At 50.1% G+C, this 22964-nt stretch overlaps 1 protein-coding gene across 1 annotated transcript in view; it reads left to right on the forward strand.

The window, feature by feature from the left end:
• The first annotated feature begins 262 nt into the window (after nucleotides 1–262).
• Nucleotides 263–22964, forward strand: part of LOC144161002 (phenoloxidase-activating factor 2-like) — a 118292-nt gene continuing 95590 nt past the window's right edge. The window contains exon 1 of the mRNA XM_077692073.1: nucleotides 263–393. The gene's annotated coding sequence lies outside the window, so the exon portion shown is untranslated. The remainder of the gene's footprint in view (nucleotides 394–22964) is intronic.

The raw sequence follows: 22964 nt of genomic DNA on the forward strand, positions 1-22964 counted from the left end.
ATTTTTTGAAGGCTCTGATTCATCGCAATCCTTTCTTTGCACCAGGCTGTGAAATTAGTCATTGCAGTCTGGTCTCCTGCGGGCTAACAAAGTACTTGCCACGACTGGCCGTGTAGTCGGTGTCCCGCTGTAGCAGGCCCGTTCTTTTGCTCCTGCGGCCGTCCCAGCGCTTGCAGAAGGAGTGGCCCGGTGGGAAGAGCCCTGGGAATCCGGTCCCGCCGGGCGCCGCCTTCCGGGTACGGCCGCCGGTGGTGATAACGGGTGCAGCGGAATTCCTGCCTGCCAGAGGGCGCGGTTATCTGCCCGCCGTCTTCGGAGTCGTCATTTTCGCAGGGCGTCTTCGCGAGCGGACTCCCCGGACCCGGTCGCCGGCCCAGTCGACTCGCCCCGCACGTGAGTGGAGCCTCCCTCCCGCTAAATATGCACGGTTTAGCGACACCTGTAGCGGACCATGCGATAAGCGTGAAACGTACAATAAGACCAGGCCGCACGATTCCCATGTCTGCATGCGCGATTTTGTTTTCTTTTTCGTGTCTGCTGTGAAAACCAGCGGAAACGTGATTTCGCCCTTTTCAGTCAATAGGTTGGTTTTTTTTTATTAGTTTCATCCCTTCTATTTACGCCTGGTGCTCTTTCAAGAACCGGCGTCGGTTTGGCTCTAGTTTACACTATGCGGTTGAGCGCACCCAAGCTGCACCTGCGCTTCAGGCACGCTGTAGTGGAGGGCTCCAGATACACTACGATCCCCTGGGGATCTTTAAGGCGCGCCAGAACCGCTACACGCGCATGCTTTCGATTCTCGCCTCGATCGCAAAAGCGGCCGCCGCGGCCGAGACTGGGTTCACCAGCACTGCGCCTCAGCCAATGAGCCGCCTCGCGGGATTGGCTGCGCGTACTTCCTCCAAGAATCCAAACGAGCGGCACGTGCAAGACAGAGAAAGGGGACCGACAGGGCCTCAAGTAAAATAGCGCGGGGACAGTGCCCGTCCACTCGAAGCGCGTGCGTGCCCTGCCTCGTCCAAGCGCCCTTCCGCGCTCTATTTCCTTCTTAGCCATGAAATCATCATTAATCATCATGTTGCATTACCAGCATAACCGTTCCGATTTATTTCTTCGGGGCCACTTCAAACAACGCTGGCCTCATCGTTGCACCGCTTGATACCTTCCGTCTTTTCAGCATCGCCAAAGGCGGAGTAGTTTGTTCATGTGTTTCAAACGCATGTTCGTTTCGTCCTGGGGCAGAACTACGGAGTGTGAGCGAAAACAACCTCGTCAACCAAATAGTTCCCACTGCGCTCGCAAGGACCGCTCTTACCTTTGCCGCTGTGGCTCTGTTTTATTCATTCGGTTTTGCAGGCGTAGAAATGGAGGTTAGCTTGTTCTGGAAAGAAATGTACAAACTGAAGTAATGCTTCCACATTTAGTCAGCAAATCTCTTTCTTTCCGAGAGAAGCAACAGAGGAGTTAGCTCGGTCGATTACTAAAAATGATTACGTCTCTTGTGTTTTCCTGACACGCGAAATCCTGTTTGTGCAATCGTCAGAGAGAAAAAAGGTATTTGGTTAATCTGGGTGAAATAAATTTGCGGAACATACACATTGCTCTAAAAGCGCCCTTTTCGCTCGTTTTACTTCAGGCTTCCTTCAAGGAATCCGGAAAACTTTAAACGGGCTTCCAGAGAGATGATTTTTTGGCCTCCAGAACCTGCACATGCCAAAACGAATCATTACGCCTTGAACCCCTTAGGTGCATGGACACAAAGCAAGGTTTGGCTCATTCTAAAGATTGCGTTGTCCAATGAGCGTTAATGCCGATTCAACGCAAAAATCAAGTGATCAATCCCGATATAAAGGGAAACAGAATAAGCAGTGGCTACTCACTGGACACTCTCGCTAAGACCTTACGACATCACAAGGCATTGCTTGCAACGACGAAACTGAAATCTAAAAGGACTTTGACGTTTCAGATTGTGAACACCATCCCCGTAGGGGCACCGAAACGTCAAACTGCCCTTTTCACTCGGCCAGTAACCTCCGTTTCATTGTTGCAAAGATGCTTTCACTGGACGAGGCGTAGTCTGCCAAGCATCAGATTGCTTGCGTGATTGACTGCAGTGAAACAAAGTCGTCTCCAACAAAAAATCACTTCCTTCGAACCATGTGAGAGCCCTACTTGAATGGCAATGGATGCTTGCACACCGATAACTGTGTTCATGTTATTTCTCTATTATGTCATTGTTGACGTCGTTTAACACAGAACTGAAAGTGTTTTTTTATAATATCGCATCTGCTTTCTCTAAAAAAATGTCTTGGTATCTGTCTTAGTGGCTTATTTATTTGCACCCAAAATGTGAGCCCGTTTTCACTTTTTTGCGAAATAGCTTCCGCAACAGGTGATCCTGCGACGTCCCGTTCATCTCCATGATGGCGCCTCCTGGGGCGAAATTCCGAGCCGTGTCCATCTAAGATATGTCCATTTCGCGTCCGTTTCCATGGTGACGTAGTTGCCCTTGCGACGTCTGTGACCAACGGCATGCTCAAAAACCGGTGCCCGCTTTGTTGCGCCGTGTCACGGCCGCATTGTCTCATTCCCGCCAACCAGGTCCCGCTTTAAATGGACGCTTTCGAACGGACAGGAAGCGGACGAAACCGAGAGTTTCGCCATGTTATTTAGCAACAGAAGGGCGCTCAGTTGGGCTGCGTGTAACAAAAAATTACACCATCTTCCCGCAGGGGAGCCCTGAGTCTATAGTATGAGAAGCAGCCATGAGGTCGACTGAAGTTCCTATTAGTTTTCAGTTCGTCGTTTCCGTTGACGTTCAGCTTCGCGTGCCTTCGTCAGCTTCTTGACGTAGTTCGAATGAGTGAAGGACATTAGGCGCGTTCGTAGCACATGCTCCCGTCTCGGTTTGTAGCGCAGTGGGAAGAGCGCCAGGCGATCCCTCGCAGACCGCGCCCCGTGATAGGGATAGGCTTCGAAAACGAACCGGTTTAAATAGCCATAACCGTTCCAAACTCGTGAACCGCTGGCGCTTGTCCTACATCTCCCCCTTGTTTAGCGCAAAGAAAACTGTCAGTACATTTGAGGCAAAATATACGTAAATAACCCGAAGCCCGCGCACTCATATAGTTAGGAACGCTCGTTAGGTTGGTTTTTACGGTAGTAAGTGAAAAAAGTGGCAATGCAGCACCGACACGTGCGTGAGGAAAAGCGAGCCCAAAAAATTGGCCGCGTGTCTGCTCCTTTCGTTGAAAATGTCCTCAAAAGACGATAGTGTTTATTGACTTTTGCAAAGTAAATGCCTCCCTTCGCTTTCCCGCTCACCTGTCATGTTGTTCCTCTTGCGTCGCGCTCCTCTCAAGGTGAATACGCCAAAGGTTTGCTTAAATAATTTTGAATTTCCCGCGTTCCACTGCTCCAAACCGGGTGTCTCGATGCCAACGCTGCCGTACGGCGAAGACGCGCGTGAGTCGAGGCGCCCTACTTCAACGTTTATAGAACCGCGTTTCCCTACTCCACGTGCGTTGCCGGCAAAACGTGGAACCTATCTAGTGGAAAGTTTCGTAACTGTTGCCGGTTGATTAGTTAAAATGGCGCCAGAAGCTATAGTGGCGCGGGCGCCAGCAGGCGACGGCGGAGTGAATTTTTTTTTTTTGCAGTAGATGAAGTATTTAATTTCGCAGAAGTCAAGCATGTATAATTTCTTATAAAGGAACATTGCAAATATCACTTCTCTATTAATTTGTTATGTTATATTTGCGTAATGTCTTGTTCTTCTTCAACAATGTTGACAACTATTAACTTACACCGGACGTAGACGGGTACATTTAGCTGTGACTATATAAGACTATTGCGCAGGCTTTGTTTTACTTTGGCCGGGTGGCTGAATCGAGTCACAGACAGACACACAGACAGACCAAAATTTCTGGGTTAAAGTAGCCCAAGAAAGACTATCGTCTTTAAAAGAACGGTGACCACGCATATAGATGTGCCAGACAAATAGCGCGCCAACAAGGCCAACGGCGCGTGTGCCACAAAGCGCGCCAACAAGGCCGAGCGGCACGTGTACTAAACCGAGCGGAGGTTCGCAAACCACCGAGGAAAGCTTCAACCAGAGACGCTAGAGCTTCCCGCTGGCGGTGTTTCGAGCAAGGGGCGCGCAAGGCGGAAAATTTGAATAGCATTGGGTGGTAGCAGTGAGCGGATAACGGCGCTGCAGCCCATTATGGCGAATCATTGCTCTGCTCTTCCTACAGCTTTCAGGCTCAGTGTAACGGCTTTAATTTCTTTTTGTTTTTTCTTGATGCTCCTTTGAGAAAACCGGGTGAGCCATCCAGTCCTGCAGAAGAGGATGGCCGACGAAAATGTCGGAAATTACGACATGCAGAGGCTATACTTTGTGTATGTGAACGGACAGAAACGTTTAGCAGCACACGAGGCGATGTGCTCTGCAAATGGCCCATACAGCAGGATTAGGCACACGCTGAAAGTTACGCACTGCGGCAGATGTCTATGTTGAGGTGCCGGGCTTTCTACAAAAGAGTGTTTGCGAAAACGATGGGAATAAAGGGAGCCCAAACCGTCCCCAAATGTCCCCGCTGCCGCCGATCAACCATCGACGAAACGATAACATGAACTAGGAGTGCCATGGCGTGTACATACGCAAACAAAAACTAACAGCGGAGCTGTTGTAGCTCCCTGTGATGTGTGGCGCGTAACGTGAAAACCCCGAGGAGCGCTTTGAGTTAGCTAGCAACCAACACCACCAGAGCTGGCGCAACAACTGCTCCGCGCAACCTCGACGCGACTCCAGGAACAGCGCGCATGCGTAGGCACGTGTACGCGTCGACTCTGCGCTCCAGCTGTCCACAAGCGCTGCCGCGCATGCGCTACGTTTTGTACGAGTGCTCACTCAGGGGGCGATGCGCTCGATATCGGGCGGCCGCCGAAAGTGCGCACGCCCGAGGAATGCTAATCAAGAACGACAGCGCCGACGGCAATCGGGCCCAGCACGTGCAACCGCGAACAAGCAGGTCTCGCTCTCTCTGCTTGGCGATCAGGAACTGGTGGAAGTCTCCAACGGCGATGATCAGCACTTGCCCCCTCCGCTGCCATGAGGAACACGACGATTGCGATGAATATGACGTTGACCACCACGAGCTCACTGCAAGGCGACGAAGGAACATGAACATCATTCAAATGCGTAACATGAACATAACATGAACATGAACATCAAATGCGTAACATGAACATAATTCAAATACCGGATCCCACACCCCAATGCGGCAGCGACCTGATTGACGAACACGTCGCTGACATGCTCACGCGCAACGTCATTCGCTCCTCTTCAAGCCCCATGGGCTTCGCCCATTGTGCTTGTCACGAAGAAAGATTGGTCCATCCGGTTCTGCGTCGATTATAGGCGTCTGAAGAAGATCACCCGCAAAGACGTCTAACCACTATCTCGTATCATGACGCTCTTGATTGCTTGCAAGGCGCTGAATTCTTCCCTTCTCTCGATCTACATTCAGGTTACTGGCAAGTCCCCGTGGCAGAATCTGATCGCTCAAAAACTGCCTTCGTGACACCTGATGGACGTAATGAATTTAAAGTCATGCCTTTCGCACTTTGCGATGCGCCCGCAACATTTGAGAGAAAGATGTAAAGTGTTCTACGAGTCCTCAAGTGGAGGAAAACATGAATTTGTTGCTTAGACGACATTGTCGTGTTTTCGCCCGATTTCACCACTCACCTTGAGCGCCTAGAGCAGGTCTTGACGTGCCTCACGTCTGCTGGATTACAGCTGAACTTGAAAATGTGCCGCTTTGCTGCTCGCAAACTAACCATTTTGGGTCAAGTCGTTTCAAAAGATGACATCCTTCCCGACTCGGAGAAGCTTCGCGCAGTCGCCCGATTTCCGAAACCCACTACGATTAAAGACCTCTGAGGGTTCGTCGGCTTATGTTCCCATTTTTGTCGCTTCGTCCGGAACTTTGCAGCCATCACCGAACCTTTGACGAAGCTCCTCAGTGGATCCAGTAAAGAACCTGTCGACTGGTCGCCTGCCTGCGAAGAAGCTTTTGTGTCTTTACGGCGCTTGCTTACATCGCCCCAATACTGCGCCGTTTCGACCCCCTCCTGCCACCTGAGGTACAAACCAGTGGCCAGTCGTGTCGGTCTTGGCGCTGTACTCGCCCAACGCAAAGAAGGCGTCCAGGAGTACGGAGTTGATATGCCAGCCGTACTCTCACAAAGGCAGAGCGAAATTACTCGGTCACCGAAAAAGAATATTTGGCGATCGTTTGGGCGATTCACAAATTCCGACCTTACCTGTATGGACGCCCTTTTAATTCCGTCACGGACCATCACGCGTTGTGTTGGCTGTCGTCACTAAAAGATCCGTCCGGCCGACTTGTCCCAAGAGTACGACCTTAGCGTTGTGTATTGGTCCTGACGCAAGCATGCGGACGCTGATGCCCTTCCTAAATGCCCTGTGGAGTCAGAAAAGGGCTCCATTTCCTCGAACAACTGCGGCCTGGCGTCATTTGAAATCCACGACATGGCTGCAGAGCAGCCGAAATGCCCCTAGATCGCGTCCATACTACAATACCTGCCGATTCCGTCCACAGCTTCGGCGTCCCGTGCACTGCGTCGCCACGCTTCACACTGCGCTGTTCGTGACGAACTCCTATATCGGCGCAACTATTTTGCAGACGGCCGTGAATGGTTGCTAGTCGTACCGCGTTATTTGCGTTCTGCTATCTGCTCATCCGACCACGCTGACGCGCAATGCTCCCACGCTGGCGTCCTCAAAACATATCAGCGTCTGCGCATACGTTACTGTTGGCGCGGAATGTACACGTTTGTTACGAAGTACATCCGCTCGTGTCCCGAGTGCCAGCACCGCAAATCTCCGCCGCAACATCCTGCCGCACTTCTGCAGCCACTACCAAGCCCCGCGCGAACTTCCGATTGCGTTGGAATCGACACCTACGTGCCCCTCCCCGGCCCAACCGCAGGAAACTGTTGGACCCTCGCTGCAGTGGGTCGATCGATTGTAGGGCTTAACGCGCCGACGCAACGCTGCGATGAGGCGCGCCGTAGTGGACGGCTCCGGATTAATTTTGACCTCCTGGGGATCTTTAACGCGCGCCGAAATCTCGTACACACGGGCGTTTTTTGTTTTCGCCTCCATCAGAAAAGCGGCCGCCGCGGCCGGGAATCGAGCCCGCGTCCTCGTGCTCAGCAGCGCAACGCCTTAGCCACTGAGCCACCGCGGCGGGTGTTGCAGAGGATCACCTTACCAGGTACGCGAAACAGCCGCACTTCCGACCGTTACAGCCCGTGACGTGTCAGAATTCTTCCTACAGAGGTTTATTTTGCGCCACGGTGCGCCATTTTTGATTTGCGACATTATCTCCATTTGCGACATTATGACGAATAATTGTGCTGCTACCCCCCGTTATGCTTATTTGGGTAACTGCAGGGCATTAAGCGGTTTACTCATTTTCGCTATTTTTTATTGGTATTTGCACGTTCCTTTACGGGCCTGACAGGCATAGAAATTGCGAGACAGGCATACTTCGGTGCTTGTATGTCTCGCAACAATGCCGGTAACAGAGAAAAAAGAATTCATCAGGCTCGCATTCAGTCCACGGAATGTTTTATAGAAAACGTCTCTGCTGCCTGATTCGGCTTTTAAACGGCCCCTAAGGCTCCATGCACTATTAAATAGCGTACCTTAGCTTTGTGGCTGTGAGGAGTAAAAACACATCCACCACATGCTTAGGACCCCCCTCCCCCCGCCTGAAAGCACTGCAATGAAGATCGCAGGCAGCGTTGGCCAGGCAAGCGTCGGTTGGGACTCGGGCTAACGTCGCCACCACGCGGTGGCTGCAGGCGTTAACCAAATTACAGCGCTCCGCGTGGCTCGGCGCCGAATGGGGTGGCCTCCGGCATCTGGTCCGGCAGAACAAAGGGAGGGGAGGAAAATGAAAAGGGGCAAGTGTTCGCAGGTGGCAAGGATCATTTCACGCTCGTGCGCCTCACACGCGCCGCTTGGTTCGAGTCATTTGGGAGGACGCTAAGAGGGTCCCTTGATGGTGTCTTTATGCGCACGATCTCGAGTCCGCTGAAGAAGGTTAGCCTCGCATGCGAAAGGCCGGCGGAGACGGGGAGAGGGGGCCGTTTAACGCGAACTGGCGAGGCCTGCTACGCCACGTGGGAATAACTGCAGTTGGGCGGGGACGTTGCGGGGAGAGCAGCGAAAGGCCAAACAGGACATGTCGAGAATGGGGTGCGAGGAAATGCTGCTCATAAAGAAACAAAAGGTCCAAAGGAAATCGCAAAGGTAAACGCTGAATCAAAATAAACACAACGCACAAGGAAAGTGACCAAGAAAAGGAGAAATACAAATATCACAGCGCGAATGACTGCATGTCTTGGGGCGCTTGCACTGTTTACGATCTGCAGGCTTTTTTCCAGTTGGGGGACGCGCAGGAAGCGGTGCAAAGTTTCAGTTCCCAGGGATTTATCATCACTGTGGGCCCAAGAAAATGACACTAGCCCGCCGCCCCGTCGCACACGGGACAAGGCGCTAGCTGACGTAAGCGCAGCGGCGACGGAGGACAGATGCGCAGCCAGTCTCACGCACTGCGCATGTCGGGCACAGCGCTGGATGCTCTCTTCCCATTGTAGACGCTACGTTGGGGCGCACACGGCGGTGCTTGTTGAAGCCGCGTGGAGAGCGAAGCCCACAGTGAGGGCCCGCAGATGTGGACACCTTTTGTGCAGTCCACGCAGCTGAACAGATAAGGGCGTCCTCTCGGGACAAAGGAAGCTGGGCCGTGTTGCGCAGCAAGAGGCCGGATCCAGTGCTGCTGCGGTAGCCACTGAAAAACAGCCTGGGCGCTGTCATGACCGCGTTGCTGCCCCGCTGATTAGCGTGTTTTCGCCGCCAGCGACCACGGAGCGACCGAACCCGCCCGTGCCGATACAAGGCGCCATCCGGCTACTCTCTGAAAGACGACGGCGGCATGTCAAAGGCGACGACTGCAAAATCGGTCAGTAATCAGTACGAAGCAGTCAGTTGTGCGCCAGCTAAATGACTCGGGCAGAGCGTCTGAGCGGCGCCAACGCTTTCTCGCCATCGGGGTCACGTGGGCAAGCCTCCGGGACGGCTTCGAAGGTGTATCTGTGCTGACGCTGAATCCCCTCGGGGAAAATGCCGCGTTACGCGCCGCCGAGGGTTGCTCGTTCGGCGATTCGACTACTCGAGGCTCGGCGTCCAAACCTTTACATACACTCATCGTGTGAATAACTGCACAAAGCTTTCTCGCTCAGCGGTACGCCTCGGTCTCCTGATCGACCTTTCTGAACATCAGCCTCACTACCGAAACGGAGATCTGAACCGTAATCACACAGCGCACTGCCGTTGTGTGAAAGCCCGTTTCCTTTTGGTTTTGTTGCGATTTAATCCAATCATCGCTTGTGCGAACAGTGTTGCTTGTTTTATTCATTTTATTGTATTTATTTAGTACATACTGCAGGCCCAGTTTGGGCCCAAGCAGGAGGGGCGATACAGCACATACAATACACGCAAATAAACAGCACAACAATGTAGCCGCACATTATGGCAAACAAAATATCAAACATAGAAACAAAAAAAAAACAATTCACTACACAAATCAAGCAACCGCTAGTTAAAGAAAAAGAACTATACATGGAAACAAGAATACGTAAAAAACAGTTCACTACACAAATCAAGGAACCGCTAGTTTAAAACAAAATCACTAAATTAGATCTATGCTATTTGTAGACTGTAGTGATGACAAAGGCAAGCTGTTCCAATCCGTTATCGTACGGGGAACGAAGGAGTTTTTAAAAAGATTCGTTCTGGCATTATAAGGTGTTAACGATTTTTTATGTCGATGTCTTGTTAGTCGTGTCACCAAAGGTTGTAGGAATGGCTCAGGATCCAGTGAAAGCTGCCTGTTATACAGCTTAAAAAGAAACTTAAGTCTGAAAATGTTTCTCCGCTTTTCAAGGGATTGAATGCCCAGTTCAGTCATTAAATTTGTAGGCGAGTCGCTGTTATGATATTTACAAGTTACAAAACGTATTGATTTCCGCTGGATCCTTTCCAATGGTTGAATATTTAGTTTAGTATGAGGGTCCCAAACTGTGCATGCATATTGAAGTTTGGGTCTGATAATGGAAGTATATGCTAGAAGTTTGGTATCTGACGGAGCACCCTTTAACTTGTACCGGAGAAGGCAAAGCTTACGAAAAGCTGATGCACATACGTTCGACACATGGTTATTCCAAGAGAGAGTATTTGACAGTGTGACCCCAAGATATTTATATTCATTTACTTCAATTAAAGGACGGGATGGAAGAGTATACGTGAAGAACAGGCTCTTGCGCTTGTTGGTTATCTTCATGAACACAGTTTTGTCGGCGTTTAGCTTCATATCCCACTTATCACACCATGACTGAATATTATGAAGGTTAAATTAAGTTGCTCTTGGTTTTCTTTGCAAGTAATTTCACTAAACAACACACAATCATCGGCAAACATTTTAATTTGAACTTTGTCTGTTACTACGGCAGCAATATCATTGATGTAAACTAGGAATAACAAAGGCCCCAACGCACTTCCCTGCGGGACACTAGAAGTTACTGCTAGACGAGTAGAAGTTATCGAATCAATGCTAACAAACTGAGTGCGGTTAGTTAAATATGAAGAAACCCAGTTTATCAAAAATTCAGGAATACCAATTGATTCTAGCTTGTGAATTAGTTTGCCATGATTAACAAGATCAAATGCTTTGCTGAAGTCTAAAAAAATGGCGTCCACCTGGCCTGCTTTATCAAGAACAGTTGCGAAGCTGTGGATGACTGTAGTTAGTTGCGTCACGGTAGAGAGGCCTTTCCGGAAACCATGCTGGCAGGGGTGAAGTAAACCATTGGTGTTCAGGAAATTGGTAATGTAAGTAGCTATAATATGCTCAAGTTATTTACAGCAAGACGACGTTATCGAGACGGGACGATAGTTAGGCACTAGTGCAACATCACCTTTTTTGAACAGAGGCACAACACGTGCCGTAAGCCAGTCTGGAGGTAGTGTAGCCGAAGCAACGGATGCACGGCAAATAATAACAAGATACTGGGAAATCATTTCAGCATACCGGTGCAAAAAAGTATTTGGTATACCGTCAGGCCCAGCCGAGGACCCCTTTTTTGGGAGGAGGGAATGTTGTGTAGTGTAATTTAGTTCTGTTCATGCCACCAAGTGGCGCACAGTACTAAGGTGGCCAATTTCCAGTATCATCATAAGTAACCGCAGCCCGGTTAAAAATAGCATGTAACAATAATGTCAGAGTGGCCGGTTTTAGTAAGGACTTGTCTTGGAAAGAGATTAAACTGTTTAATGACAGGAAAACTGATTACATTGCGTTATAGGATCGGGGAAACAGCACTGAGAACGTCCGTCGCGATGAGCGGCGGTGGGCGCTGCGCACGAAGTTCAGTTCACCCTCGCAAGCGAAAGTCCGAAATCCGAAACACACGCACACAGCACGTATAAACGCGGGCGCCGCTCGGGGCCGCGTGATGGTACATATAAACACTGGCGGCGACTCGGGGAGGTGTTGGCGGCGTAAGCTGTGGCGGTGTCGTATACGCTGCAGGGCCGTCTTCTCCGCTTTCCGTTCGTTCTTCTATTTTCTTTCGTTCGTCGGCCCCCAGCGAATTCTTCGTAGCCCCTGACACGACCTCCCTTTAGAAGGATCTGTCCCCAGGTCCTTCACCGAGTTGGCGCCCGATGGAGCTATCCGCGAGCTCTGTGGGTGTCCGCGTTTTTTGACGTCCGTTCGTATCCAGAGACTCAACTGTGCACGGCCGTTTGCGCAGTTGCTCGATGCTGGCGTTTTTTTTTTTTTTTTCGTTGCTCCGGATAAACTTCGTTTAGTGGGCGTTCGTTTCGAAGAGGTCGGCGAAGTTCAAACTGACTTGATTTTTGCGTACCGTGGGATTCGTTTCGTCGGACGTGAACTTGGGAGCACTTAGCGTTGCGTTGGTCACGTCGCTTCCGTAGGCGATTGAGCCTGTGTAGCTTCTTGCGGGTTTAATACGCGTGGGAACGTTGGCGTGCGTTTCGTCTGGTGGCGAGATGCGTTCCGTGAAAGTCGCGGAGTTCGGTGCGTTGAGGGCGTTGTTTTGCTCGAGGTGTGGGTTTCGTACGGTTTGGGAGCCGTTTGCTTTTTCGTTCAGCCTGTGGTGGCGTGGCGTTGTCGTAAGTTGGCGTGGCTGATCGGTAGGGCATTCGATGCTTTCGTGTGGATCGGCCTCGTTCGTTGTCGTTCTCGCCGTCTCCGTGTCTTCGCTAAAGCTCTGGTTACTTGCCAGTTCGGTCGAAAGTGCTGCGGTCGGCATTCCTCTCGCGCAAGTAGGCTCGATGGCGTCTCGTTTGCCTGGTGCCCGTACGCTCACGGCTGCATCCTCCTTTACCATGGTGGTGTTTGTCGGATGAGTCTCGATCGGAGCAGCGGGGGCCGGGGAACTTGTACGTTCCGGCTCGAACGTGCCGCGTGCGCTGGGTGCGTAGTTGCTCGTAGACGGGTTCACCTGCGCGAGTGCGGTGTCGTTCGTTGGGTGAACTCGGGCTGGAGCAGCGGGTGCCGGAGAGCTCGTACGTTCTGGCTGGGTTGGACCACATGCACTTGGCGTTTCGTTTCTCGTGGCAAGGTTTGTTCCTGCGGTTGTTACGTTCGCTGGCCAAGTCCGGAAGGCAGCAGCGGGATCGGAGGGTGTCATGAATAGCGTTTCCTCCGTGCGTGCTGGCTTGGTCGTGTTCCGTGCGTCGGGCGTAGCGTTGGTCGTGGTCAGCGCCTCTGGTCTGGGTACGATGTCGTTCGTCGGCGGTACCTGGACTGGAACAGCGGGTGCGATGGTGGTCGTGCGTACCAGCTCGGGTGCGTTCCCTGCGCTGTTCGTTTCGGCTGTGGTGGTGAGCTCCACCAATCCGGGTACGATGTCGTTCGTCACCTCGGATGCGTTTCGTGTAGTTTGCGTCTCGATTGTCAGGGCCATGTCCACCAATCCGAGTGCGTTGTCGTTGGTTACGTGGACTGGGGCCGGGACAGCATGTGCGGAAAATTTCGTATGCACTGGCTCGGTTGCGTTCGGTGCTCTGGGCGTTTGTTTCGTGAGCTCCACCGATTCGGTTACGGTGCCGTTCGTAGGCGAGGTCTGGACCAGGAGAGCGGGTGCCAGGTGCGTGCTGCGTTCTGGCTCGTGCGCGCTGCGTACGTGGCGCGTCTCGTTGCTCGTTGCCGGAAGGACCTGCGCGTTGGTGGTGTAGTTCGTTGGTTGGCTCGGTGTCAGAGCTGCGGGTGTTCGTGATCTCGCCAGGAATTCACTTATCTTCGCTTGCGTTTCCGTAATCGTGGCGATCACCTGGGAGAGGTCCAGTGAGCGGGCGGTGCACCGTTTTGCATGCGTCGTTTCGTCCGTGTGCGTGCCGTTGTGCTTGCCGCGCGTCTCCGGACTAAGGTGTCCGCCGTATCGTTGAAGGGCTGCCGCTGGCTCTGGCGCCGTGGGAAACGTGTGGCCGACTCTCGCCAGTTGTCTCAGAAGACGTTCTTGTTCTTCGCGCAGCCTCCCGTTCTCGAATAGCGCCGCTTACAGGTTCGTCTGCCATTTGTCGTCGTAGGCAGCCTGAAGTATCGTTGGCACATTCGAGCGTTTGGAGAGCTGGCGACGTTTTTCGTTGTCCTCTAGGAGACGCGAGACGATGTCGTCCTTACGGCCAGAGCAAGGGAGCCCTCGTGATCGTAGTTCGTTCACCAACTGCTGCTTCTTCGTCTAACACAGGACGTCGCGTTCCGTTGAAATCAGCAGCCGGTCGATCACCGTTGACGTGGAGTCCGTCGTTGCCCCTCGTCCGCTTGCACTCTCGTAGTCGTGGTGCAGTTCGTCCGCGTCGTTCGTCTCCTCGTCCGTTCGTTCCGTGGCCTCAAATCCTGATCCTGTCGACTGCGCCATGTCAGAGTGGCCGGTTTTAGTAAGGACTTGTCTTGGAAAGAGATTAAACTGTTTAATGACAGGAAAACTGATTACATTGCGTTATAGGATCGGGGAAACAGCACTGAGAACGTCCGTCGCGATGAGCGGCGGTGGGGCGACTCGCTGCGCACGAAGTTCAGTTCACCCTCGCAAGCGAAAGTCCGAAATCCGAAACACACGCACACAGCACGTATAAACGCGGGCGCCGCTCGGGGCCGCGTGATGGTACATATAAACACTGGCGGCGACTCGGGGAGGTGTTGGCGGCGTAAGCTGTGGCGGTGTCGTATACGCTGCAGGGCCGTCTTCTCCGCTTTCCGTTCGTTCTTCTATTTTCTTTCGTTCGTCGGCCCCCAGCGAATTCTTCGTAGCCCCTGACAAGAATAAAGGCTTGTAGCGGCCACTTCGCCATCAGCTGAAAGCGCCCACTACCATCGCCATGGGCCGCTGTGCCATCGTCAGCAGCGCGTGGCCTCGACACGCAGGACGAGCCACGCGCCAGAGAACACCCAGGCCTCTGCGCTGCTCGGCCGCATTCCACGGGCGCTCCCCGACTCGCGGACTCCTGCTGCCGTCAAATCTCCTCTGCAAATAAATGTAGGGTCCGCCGCACGACTACATCGGCGCCCACAATAATTGGTGACCCGGACGTCGGCAGTATGGAGCCCCACGTCGCTTGCCCGCTGCCGCCCTACCCGGCCTTCGAGCGACCCTATCCCCGAGCCTGGTTCTTAAAAATGGAAGCACACTTCTTCATCTGCCGCATCGACTCACACACCGAGCGCTACCGCATCATCACCGCATTGCTTCCGGCTGACCTACGCTGTGAGCCGCTAAAACATGGTGAGCGGCCCTACGACACGCTACAGGCCTACGTGATGGCGCGCCTCGGCTCGAGTCTTTCCCGCCACAGGACGCTGCATCGCCCCCTTCCGCGGTTACCTCGCATGACGCACCGCACGACGGAATGGGAACCGTGCTGACCTGCTTGCAGGCTCCCTCGCGTCCTGAAGACGATTCTCCGACCCAAGAGCGAAGAGACGTTCTACCACCACACGGAACGTCGATTTACTTTCTGCAACTTCAATCTGGCTGCGCCCACGCACTCAGCTCCTGGTGATTCCGCCAAGCCACTCAATACAATGGCCTTGCCACCTCGCCTGCCGTTCTACCCTAAGAACCCCGAGGTGTGGCTTATGCAGATGGACTGCTTTTTCGACATGTACCACGTCACAGCCCAGGAGGACCGTTACTCACTGATGTACGAGCCCCTACCATCAAGCTTAGCCTCAAGCTTGCCGGAACCTGGAGCCCAGCCCTACGACGAGCTCATGACCGTCCTCCTGACGCGCTACGGTCGGTACCTCAAACCACCCACGCCAGCCGCCCGGCCTTGCACCACCGCGGGCTGGGACCTTGTTCCTAGCACCAGCATGCTGGCGTCGGCGGTACCACTCCGCGACGACACCACGGCCGCTGCGACCACGTGAATGGCAGCCCAGAGGCATCGACAATGAAGGACTGCAGCTCACGCCCTGGCAGTCCGTCGCGCAATGTATCTGCGCTGCCTCCCCGCAGCACTCGATCCCCGGGCTGGCCCCTGATGAAACCTCGTTTGCCACCTCTCGTGCAAGTGGCTCCTGTGGACCCAAGCGCGATTTCGACAGCCACCACGCCGTGTTCATTCACACATTTGGAGAAGTCAGTCCAAGGCGGTGATTCGGCACGGCGTTCGACCATCTCTGATGGGGCTGACGTGTACTTTATTTATTTATTCATTTCAAGTACCTACATCGCCTACTGGGCATTGTTGTACGGGGGTTACAGTAGAAAATAGAATACAAACAGCAAAATTGTAACCGAACTAAAATCATGCATAACATTATACATGAGAAATCTAAACACTTGCAGTTCAGCATTGTAACAACAGCACAAAACACAAGATTATACAACGAAAGCAGTAATTATACATATCAAAAATCAACAACCACGAGAAGTACAAAGCCAACGTTAAATATATGGGCTATTTCAGCAACTCAAAATGCTGCTTCAATGGCTGTTAGGAAATTAGAATCAGAGAATATTGGTATTTTTAGCGCATTCCAGTCGCTAATAGAGTTTGGGAAGAAAGAGTATTTAAGGACATTCAATCGACAGGTATATTCTCTAATTTTATATAAGTGATCTTTCCGTTCGGGCATGTAACTAGGCGTCTTTAAATACCGCTCTTTATTTATTCCAGTCTTACCATGATATATATTATAAAGAAATTTAAGTTTTTGAACTTTCCCTCGTCCACAAAAAGGTTTCGATCCTAGGGCCTGAAGAATTCCAGAAGACCTTATTCTGAAATCGTAATTACCTGTTGCAAACCTGGCAGCCCTTTTTTGCACCCTCTCCAACTTTTCTTTCAGTACATTCGTGAAAGGGTCCCAAGAAACACAACCATACTCTAGAATTGGGCGCACATTTCTAATATACAGGGTTTCCTTGAGTGTTTGCGGTGCGTCTTTGAAATTTCTTTGGAAAAAATGAATTAGGCGCGAAGCCTTGGCTGTGATTAAATCTACGTGACTGGTCCAATCTGGTGTTGCCGTGAATGTTACGCCAAGATACTTTACTTTGTTTACCTTTTGTACTACACAGGAATTTAAGTAATAAGACCTGGATACTACTTTTTTTTGTTAGTAAATCGCACATGAAAACATTTAGTTAGGTTTAAACTCATTTGCCACTGAGCACACCAAGACACAATCTTATCGAGGTCAGACTGCAGTACTGTGGTGTCATCAACACACTTGACTGGGCAATAAAAAACACAATCATCAGCATAAAGCCTCACTGTACATTTCAAACCCAGTGGAAAATCGTTGATAAAAATAAAAAAAAGAAGCGGCCCCAGAACCGACCCCTGTGGCACCCCGGACAGCTGTTGATGAAGACACACCATTTATCACAACACATTGCTTACGACCGCTGAGATAATCCTTAATCCAGTCTATGAGGGTTTTAGGTATACCAAGAAACGACAACTTGTGCAGCAAAAGACTGTGGGGGACGACATCAAAAGCTTTTTTGAAGTCCAAAAATACAGCGTCCAATTGAATGCCCTGGTCGAATGATGAAGCTATGTCATGAACGAATTCGGTTAGCTGTGTGACACAAGAAAGGCCTGCGCGAAAAAATTATTATCTTGAAGGTGTTTTATAAGGCAAGAATAAATTATGTGCTCCAGTGTTTTGCAACAAACGGGGGTTAGCGATACCGGTCTATAGTTAGATACTTTATCACGGTCGCCGGATTTATGCAAAGGCGTGATATTGGCTAACTTCCACTCTCGCGGCAATTTTCCACACCTTATCGATACATCATACAATGCGGCTAGAAATGGAGCTGTGTGATCAGCACAACGTTTAAGGATGTGGTTTGAAATACCGTCGGGACCATGCGCATACTGGGGATTCAGCTTATTCAAAAGGTTTCTTATACCTGATTCAGTAATTATGATATCATTCAATGCTGGTAACGACCTGAGTGACGTAACGGGAGATATCGGGTTTGGCGGAGACAAAATGGATTGAAAATACGCATTGAAGCATTCTGCTCTACTCATATCATCTTTAAGAAGTTCGTCATTGTGCATGATAAAGGGAATTCCACTGATGTCTTTTTTGTTACTTTTAACATAACGCCATATTTCCTTTGGATTTGTTTTGATTTTGCTATTAAGGGACGATAAATATTCGCGCTTCGCCAGCTTTATCTGCGTCTTCAGGCTAGAGCCTAATGCTTTAACCTTTCTAAATAAATCAGCACTTCTCGTGCGACAATAATCTTTGTACACCCTAGCCTTCCGTTTAATTGACGCACGTATATCCTTAGTAATCGAAGGTTTATCACCACGACGATTGGCAGTTACAATTTCCGATGGGACATAAACGTTTACCAGAGACAACAGTTTTTCTTTAAACAACCCCCACAATATTTCAATGTCATTGGACTGACAGCATTGGATAAACATCGGAAGGTATGTATCAAGTTCAGAATTGATGGCATCAAACCTGCCTCGATCGTATGCGAAAACTTTTCGTGAACGAGGTCTACTGATTTCTATCTTTTTCCACTCTATGGTAGCCGCAACAACATCGTGATCACTTATGCCTGTAGTTAGAACAACCGACTTCATTAAAGTATTACGATTCATAAAAAGCAGGCCCAAGACGCTATCACTTGCCGAACCCAGTCGTGTTGGAAAGTTAACAAACTGGAAAAGGTCATAAACTCTGGTAAGCACGCAAAAAGCAGAATGAAGTTTTGACCGACTATTTTCAACTAGACGAAAATTGCACCAGTCAACATTAGGCATGTTAAAATCACCTGCAAGCATAATTGGTTCGGAGGAAAGAGCCGAAAGGGTTTTAGACAAACTAACCAAAGGTAACACATTAGAGTTACCAAGAGGCCGATAAAAGGACCCCAAAACTAAACCGTTCCCTTTAGAAAACGTTCATCATCATCATCACCAGCCTATCTACGCCCACTGCAGGGCAAAGGCCTCTCCCACTATTCTCCAATTGCCTCGGTCCTGTGCCAACTGTGACCAATTTATCCCCGCAAACTTCTTTATCTCATCTGCCCATCTAACTTTCTGCCGCCCCCTGCAACGCTTGCCTTCTCTAGGGATCCACTCTGTTACCCTTAATGACCAGCGGTTATCTTGCCTTCGCATTACATGTCCTGCCCACGTCCATTTCTTCTTCTTAATTTCTACTAATATGTCTTTAACACCAGTTTGCTCCCTGACCCACTCCGCTCTCTTCCTGTCCCTTAATGTTACACCTATCATTTTCCGCTCCATTGCCCGCTGAGTTGTTCTCAATTTAAGTTGAACCCTCTTAGTGAGCCTCCAAGTTTCTGCCCCGTAGGTGAGTACCGGTAAGATGCAGCTGTCATACACTTTCTTCTTCAGCGACAATGGTAGGCTGCTATTCATTATCTGAGAATGTCTGCCATATGCACCCCACCCCATTCTGATCCTTCTAATTATCTCTGCCTCATGGTTTGGATCTGGGGTCACAACTTGGCCTAAGTAGATATATTCGCTTACCACTTCCACTGCCTCGCCACCTATGTCAAACCGCTGTGCTGTCCCGAGGTTATTGATCATTACTTTAGTTTTCTGCATATTAATTTTCAGTCCCACGGTTCTACTCTGTTCGCCCAGTGCGGAAAGCATGCTTTGCAATTCGTCCCCCGAGTTACTTAGCAAGGCAACGTCATCAGCAAATCTGAGGTTACTGAGGTATTCTCCATTAACCCTTACACCCACCTGTTCCCAATCCAACGTTCTGAATACTTCTTGTAAACATGCTGTGAATAGCATTGGAGAGATTGTGTCTCCTTGTCTGACACCCTTTCTTATAGGTATTTTACTGCTCTCCCTATGGAGCATGATCGTAGCTGTAGACCCATTGTAGATATCCTCTAGTATTGTTACATAATGCTCATCTACCCCCTGGTTCCGTAATGCCTGAATGACTGCTAGGATTTCGACCGAGTCAAATGCTTTCTCATAATCTATGAAGGCTATATATAGGGGTTCAGTATACTCAGCGCACTTCTCTATCACCTGATTGATCGTGTGAATATGGTCCATTGTTGAATAACCTTTACGGAACCCTGCTTGTTCTTTAGGTTGACTGAAATCTAAGGTTGCAGAAATTCGGTTAGCGATTACCTTGGTAAATACCTTGTAGACGACTGACAGTAAGCTGATCGGCCGGTAATTTTTCAAGTCCTTCATGTCGCTTTTCTTATGAATTAGGATGATATTCGCGTTCTTCCAAGATTCCGGTACCATTGCGGTCATTAGGCATTGCGTATACAGGTTTGCCAGTTTTTCAAGGACAATTTCTCCGCCATCCTTCAAGAGGTCTGCTGTTATCTGATCCTCACCAGGTGCTTTGCCCCCTTTCATTTCTTTCAAAGCCTTCCTTACTTCTTCGGTCGTTACTGGTGGGATGTCTATCTCCTGTGAACTACTGTCTCGTTCGGCATTATCCTGTATGTCCTGGCTACTGTACAGATCAAGTCGAGGGTTTGACGGAAACCCGTCTGGTCGGGAAACATGTTGGAGTAAAAACGGAGACACCGACCAAAAGAAACTTAAAAACTTTAAAACAACAACAAGACGTTTCGGATTGTGAACAAGGCTTCAGTAACGAAGCCGAAACGTCTTGTTGTTGTTTTAAAGTTTTTAAGTTTCTTTTGGTCGGTGTCTCCGTTTTTACTCCAACTGTACAGATCCCTATAGAACTCCTCGGCCACTGTGACTATTTTATCCCTATTTGTGATGACATTGCCTTGCTTATCCTTAAGTGCATACATCTGATTTTTCCCCACGCCAAGACGTCTCTTCACTGCTTTCAGGCTACCTCCGTTCTTTACAGCGTATTCGATCCTCTCCATATTATACTTCCGTATGTCAGCTGTCTTACGCTTATTGATTAGCTTGGAGAGCTCCGCTAGTTCTATTCTGTCAGCTGCGGTGGAGATTCTCATGGTTTGCCGTTTCCTGATTAGATCTTTCGTCTCCTGTGAAAGTTTACCAGTATCCTGTCTAGCTATAGTGCCCCCGACTTCTACTGCGCACTCCGTAATAATGCGTGTAAGGTTGTCGCTGGCTTCCTGCGTCGTAAACTCGGCTTCCTCGTTAAGAGCGGAATATCGGTTCTGCAGCGCGATCCTGAATTCTTCTACTTTACGTCTTACTGTTAGCTCATTTATCGGCTTCTTTCGTACTAGCTTGTTGCGGTCCCTCCTCAAATCTAGCCTAATTCGGGATCTTACCATACGGTGGTCACTACACCTTACCCTTCCGAGCACTTCCACATCCTGCGCGACGCCAGGGTTATCGCATAATATGAAGTCTATTTCATTTTTGTGCTCCCCATTCGGGCTCCTCCAGGTCCACTTCCGACTCTCCCGTTTACAGAAGAAGGTATTCATTATACGCAGGTTATTCCGTTCTGCAAACTCAACTAGTAGGTCCCCCCTGCTATTTCTACAGCCCAGACCATAGTTCCCAACTGCCCTGTCTCCAGCCTGATTCTTGCCTACTTTAGCATTGAAGTCCCCCATAACTACGGTATACTGTGTTTTTACTTTAGCCATTGCCGATTCCACATCTTCATAGAGGCGTTCCACTACTTGGTCGTCGTGGCTGGATGTGGGCGCGTAGCCCTGCACCACCTTGAGCTTGTACCTCTTATTTAGCCTAATTACAAGACCTGCTGCCCTTTCGTTAATGCTATAATATTCGTCTATGTTGCCAGCTATGCTTTTATTGACTAGAAATCCCACTCCCAGTTCTCTTCTGTCCTCTAGACCACGGTAACATAGGACGTGTCCATTTTTCAGCACCGTAAAGGCTTCGCCTGCCCTCCTAACCTCGCTAAGCCCTATTATATCCCATTTAATGCCCTTTAATTCCTCGAACAACACCTCGAGACTTGCTTCGCTAGATAAGGTTCGCGCGTTAAACGTTGCCAGGTTCAGATTCCATTGGCGGCCTGTCCGGATCCAGTGATTCTTAGCACCCTCTGCTGCGTCACAGGTCTGACCGCCGCCGTGGTCAGTTGCTTCGCAGCCGCTGGGGACTGAGGGCCGAGGGTTAGTTGGCGTATTCATGGGAGGTTGTGGCCATTACTACACCAGGGTGGCCAATCCTGCTCTGTGTGAGGGAGTGCATTACCGGCAATGGTCGCCGGGGTCAGGGCGCACCCCAAGCCCCTTTGTGCAATTCCATCAATACGCGGATTTTTTTTTTAATCCGGTGGGAATTGTCCGGCACCGGGATTCGAACCACGGTCCTTCTGCACGCGAGACGGGTGTTCTACCTCTACGCCATCGCTGCAACTTAGAACGTGTAGAAAACGTTCTACAGAAACGTTCTGTAGAGAACGTGTAGAAAACGTGTAGATAACGTGTAGAAAACGTTATTCTACACCAAACGGATTCGGAGTTGTTGTCTGCGCTCTGTATTGGTACGGTTGGTATGCCGTCTCGAATCAGAATGAACACACCCCCACCGTGCGTATTACGGTCTTTGCGGCAGGCTGTGTAACCTGTTGGAAAAACTTCATTATCTGAAATGTGTTCATCTAGCCAAGATTCAGTTCCAAAAACAACATCGGGTTGCGAAATTCGAATCAGGGTATCAAACTCGTTGACCTTATTCTTTACGCTTTGGCAATTGACAACAATAACTGATAGGGCCTCGGGAAGTCCCTTCTTGCGCGGCGCTGTAGCGCCCACCAACCGCTATTGAGCGCATTCTTTCACTGAGTCACTTGCACTGTCGTACACGAACGATTTACTTCCGATTTTGGCCTCCATTCTGCCCCTGCTGTATTTGGTGGTAACCTTCGCGTCAGTTTGCTTCCCGTATTCCAGTAACTTTTGCCTTTGCTGGCGAGCGATTTTGGAATAATCCTCACCAATAGAAAAATCTGTTCCCTTTAGTTTTGAAGCAGCAGATATAACTCTTTGTTTGTCCTTGAAAAACGCAAATTTCACAATAACTGGCCGAGGTTTCTCACCCCCGACCTTGCCGATTCGGTGGGCACGCTCAATTGCGGAGGAGGACACTGTTACATGTAACTTTTCTGCACACAAATTGATCACTTTCTTTTCCGATTAATCCCGCGTTTCCTTACCCCCATCAGACAGACCAAAAACAAAAGATTGTTTCTACGCGACCGGTTTTCTATATCATCGTGATTCAATAAAGCGTTTCTCATGCTGTCAACAAGCTGGCTGTGTTGAGTGGGTAGATCTGTTTTTTCCTCGCTTGATGATGCAGTAGGCAAATCTCCTTCCAACCTTTCGAGTTTGCA

Source organism: Haemaphysalis longicornis, unplaced genomic scaffold (genome assembly GCF_048455015.1).
Source record: "Haemaphysalis longicornis isolate Haplotype H1 unplaced genomic scaffold, Haemaphysalis longicornis Haplotype H1 scaffold_11, whole genome shotgun sequence".
Taxonomy (NCBI): domain Eukaryota; kingdom Metazoa; phylum Arthropoda; class Arachnida; order Ixodida; family Ixodidae; genus Haemaphysalis; species Haemaphysalis longicornis.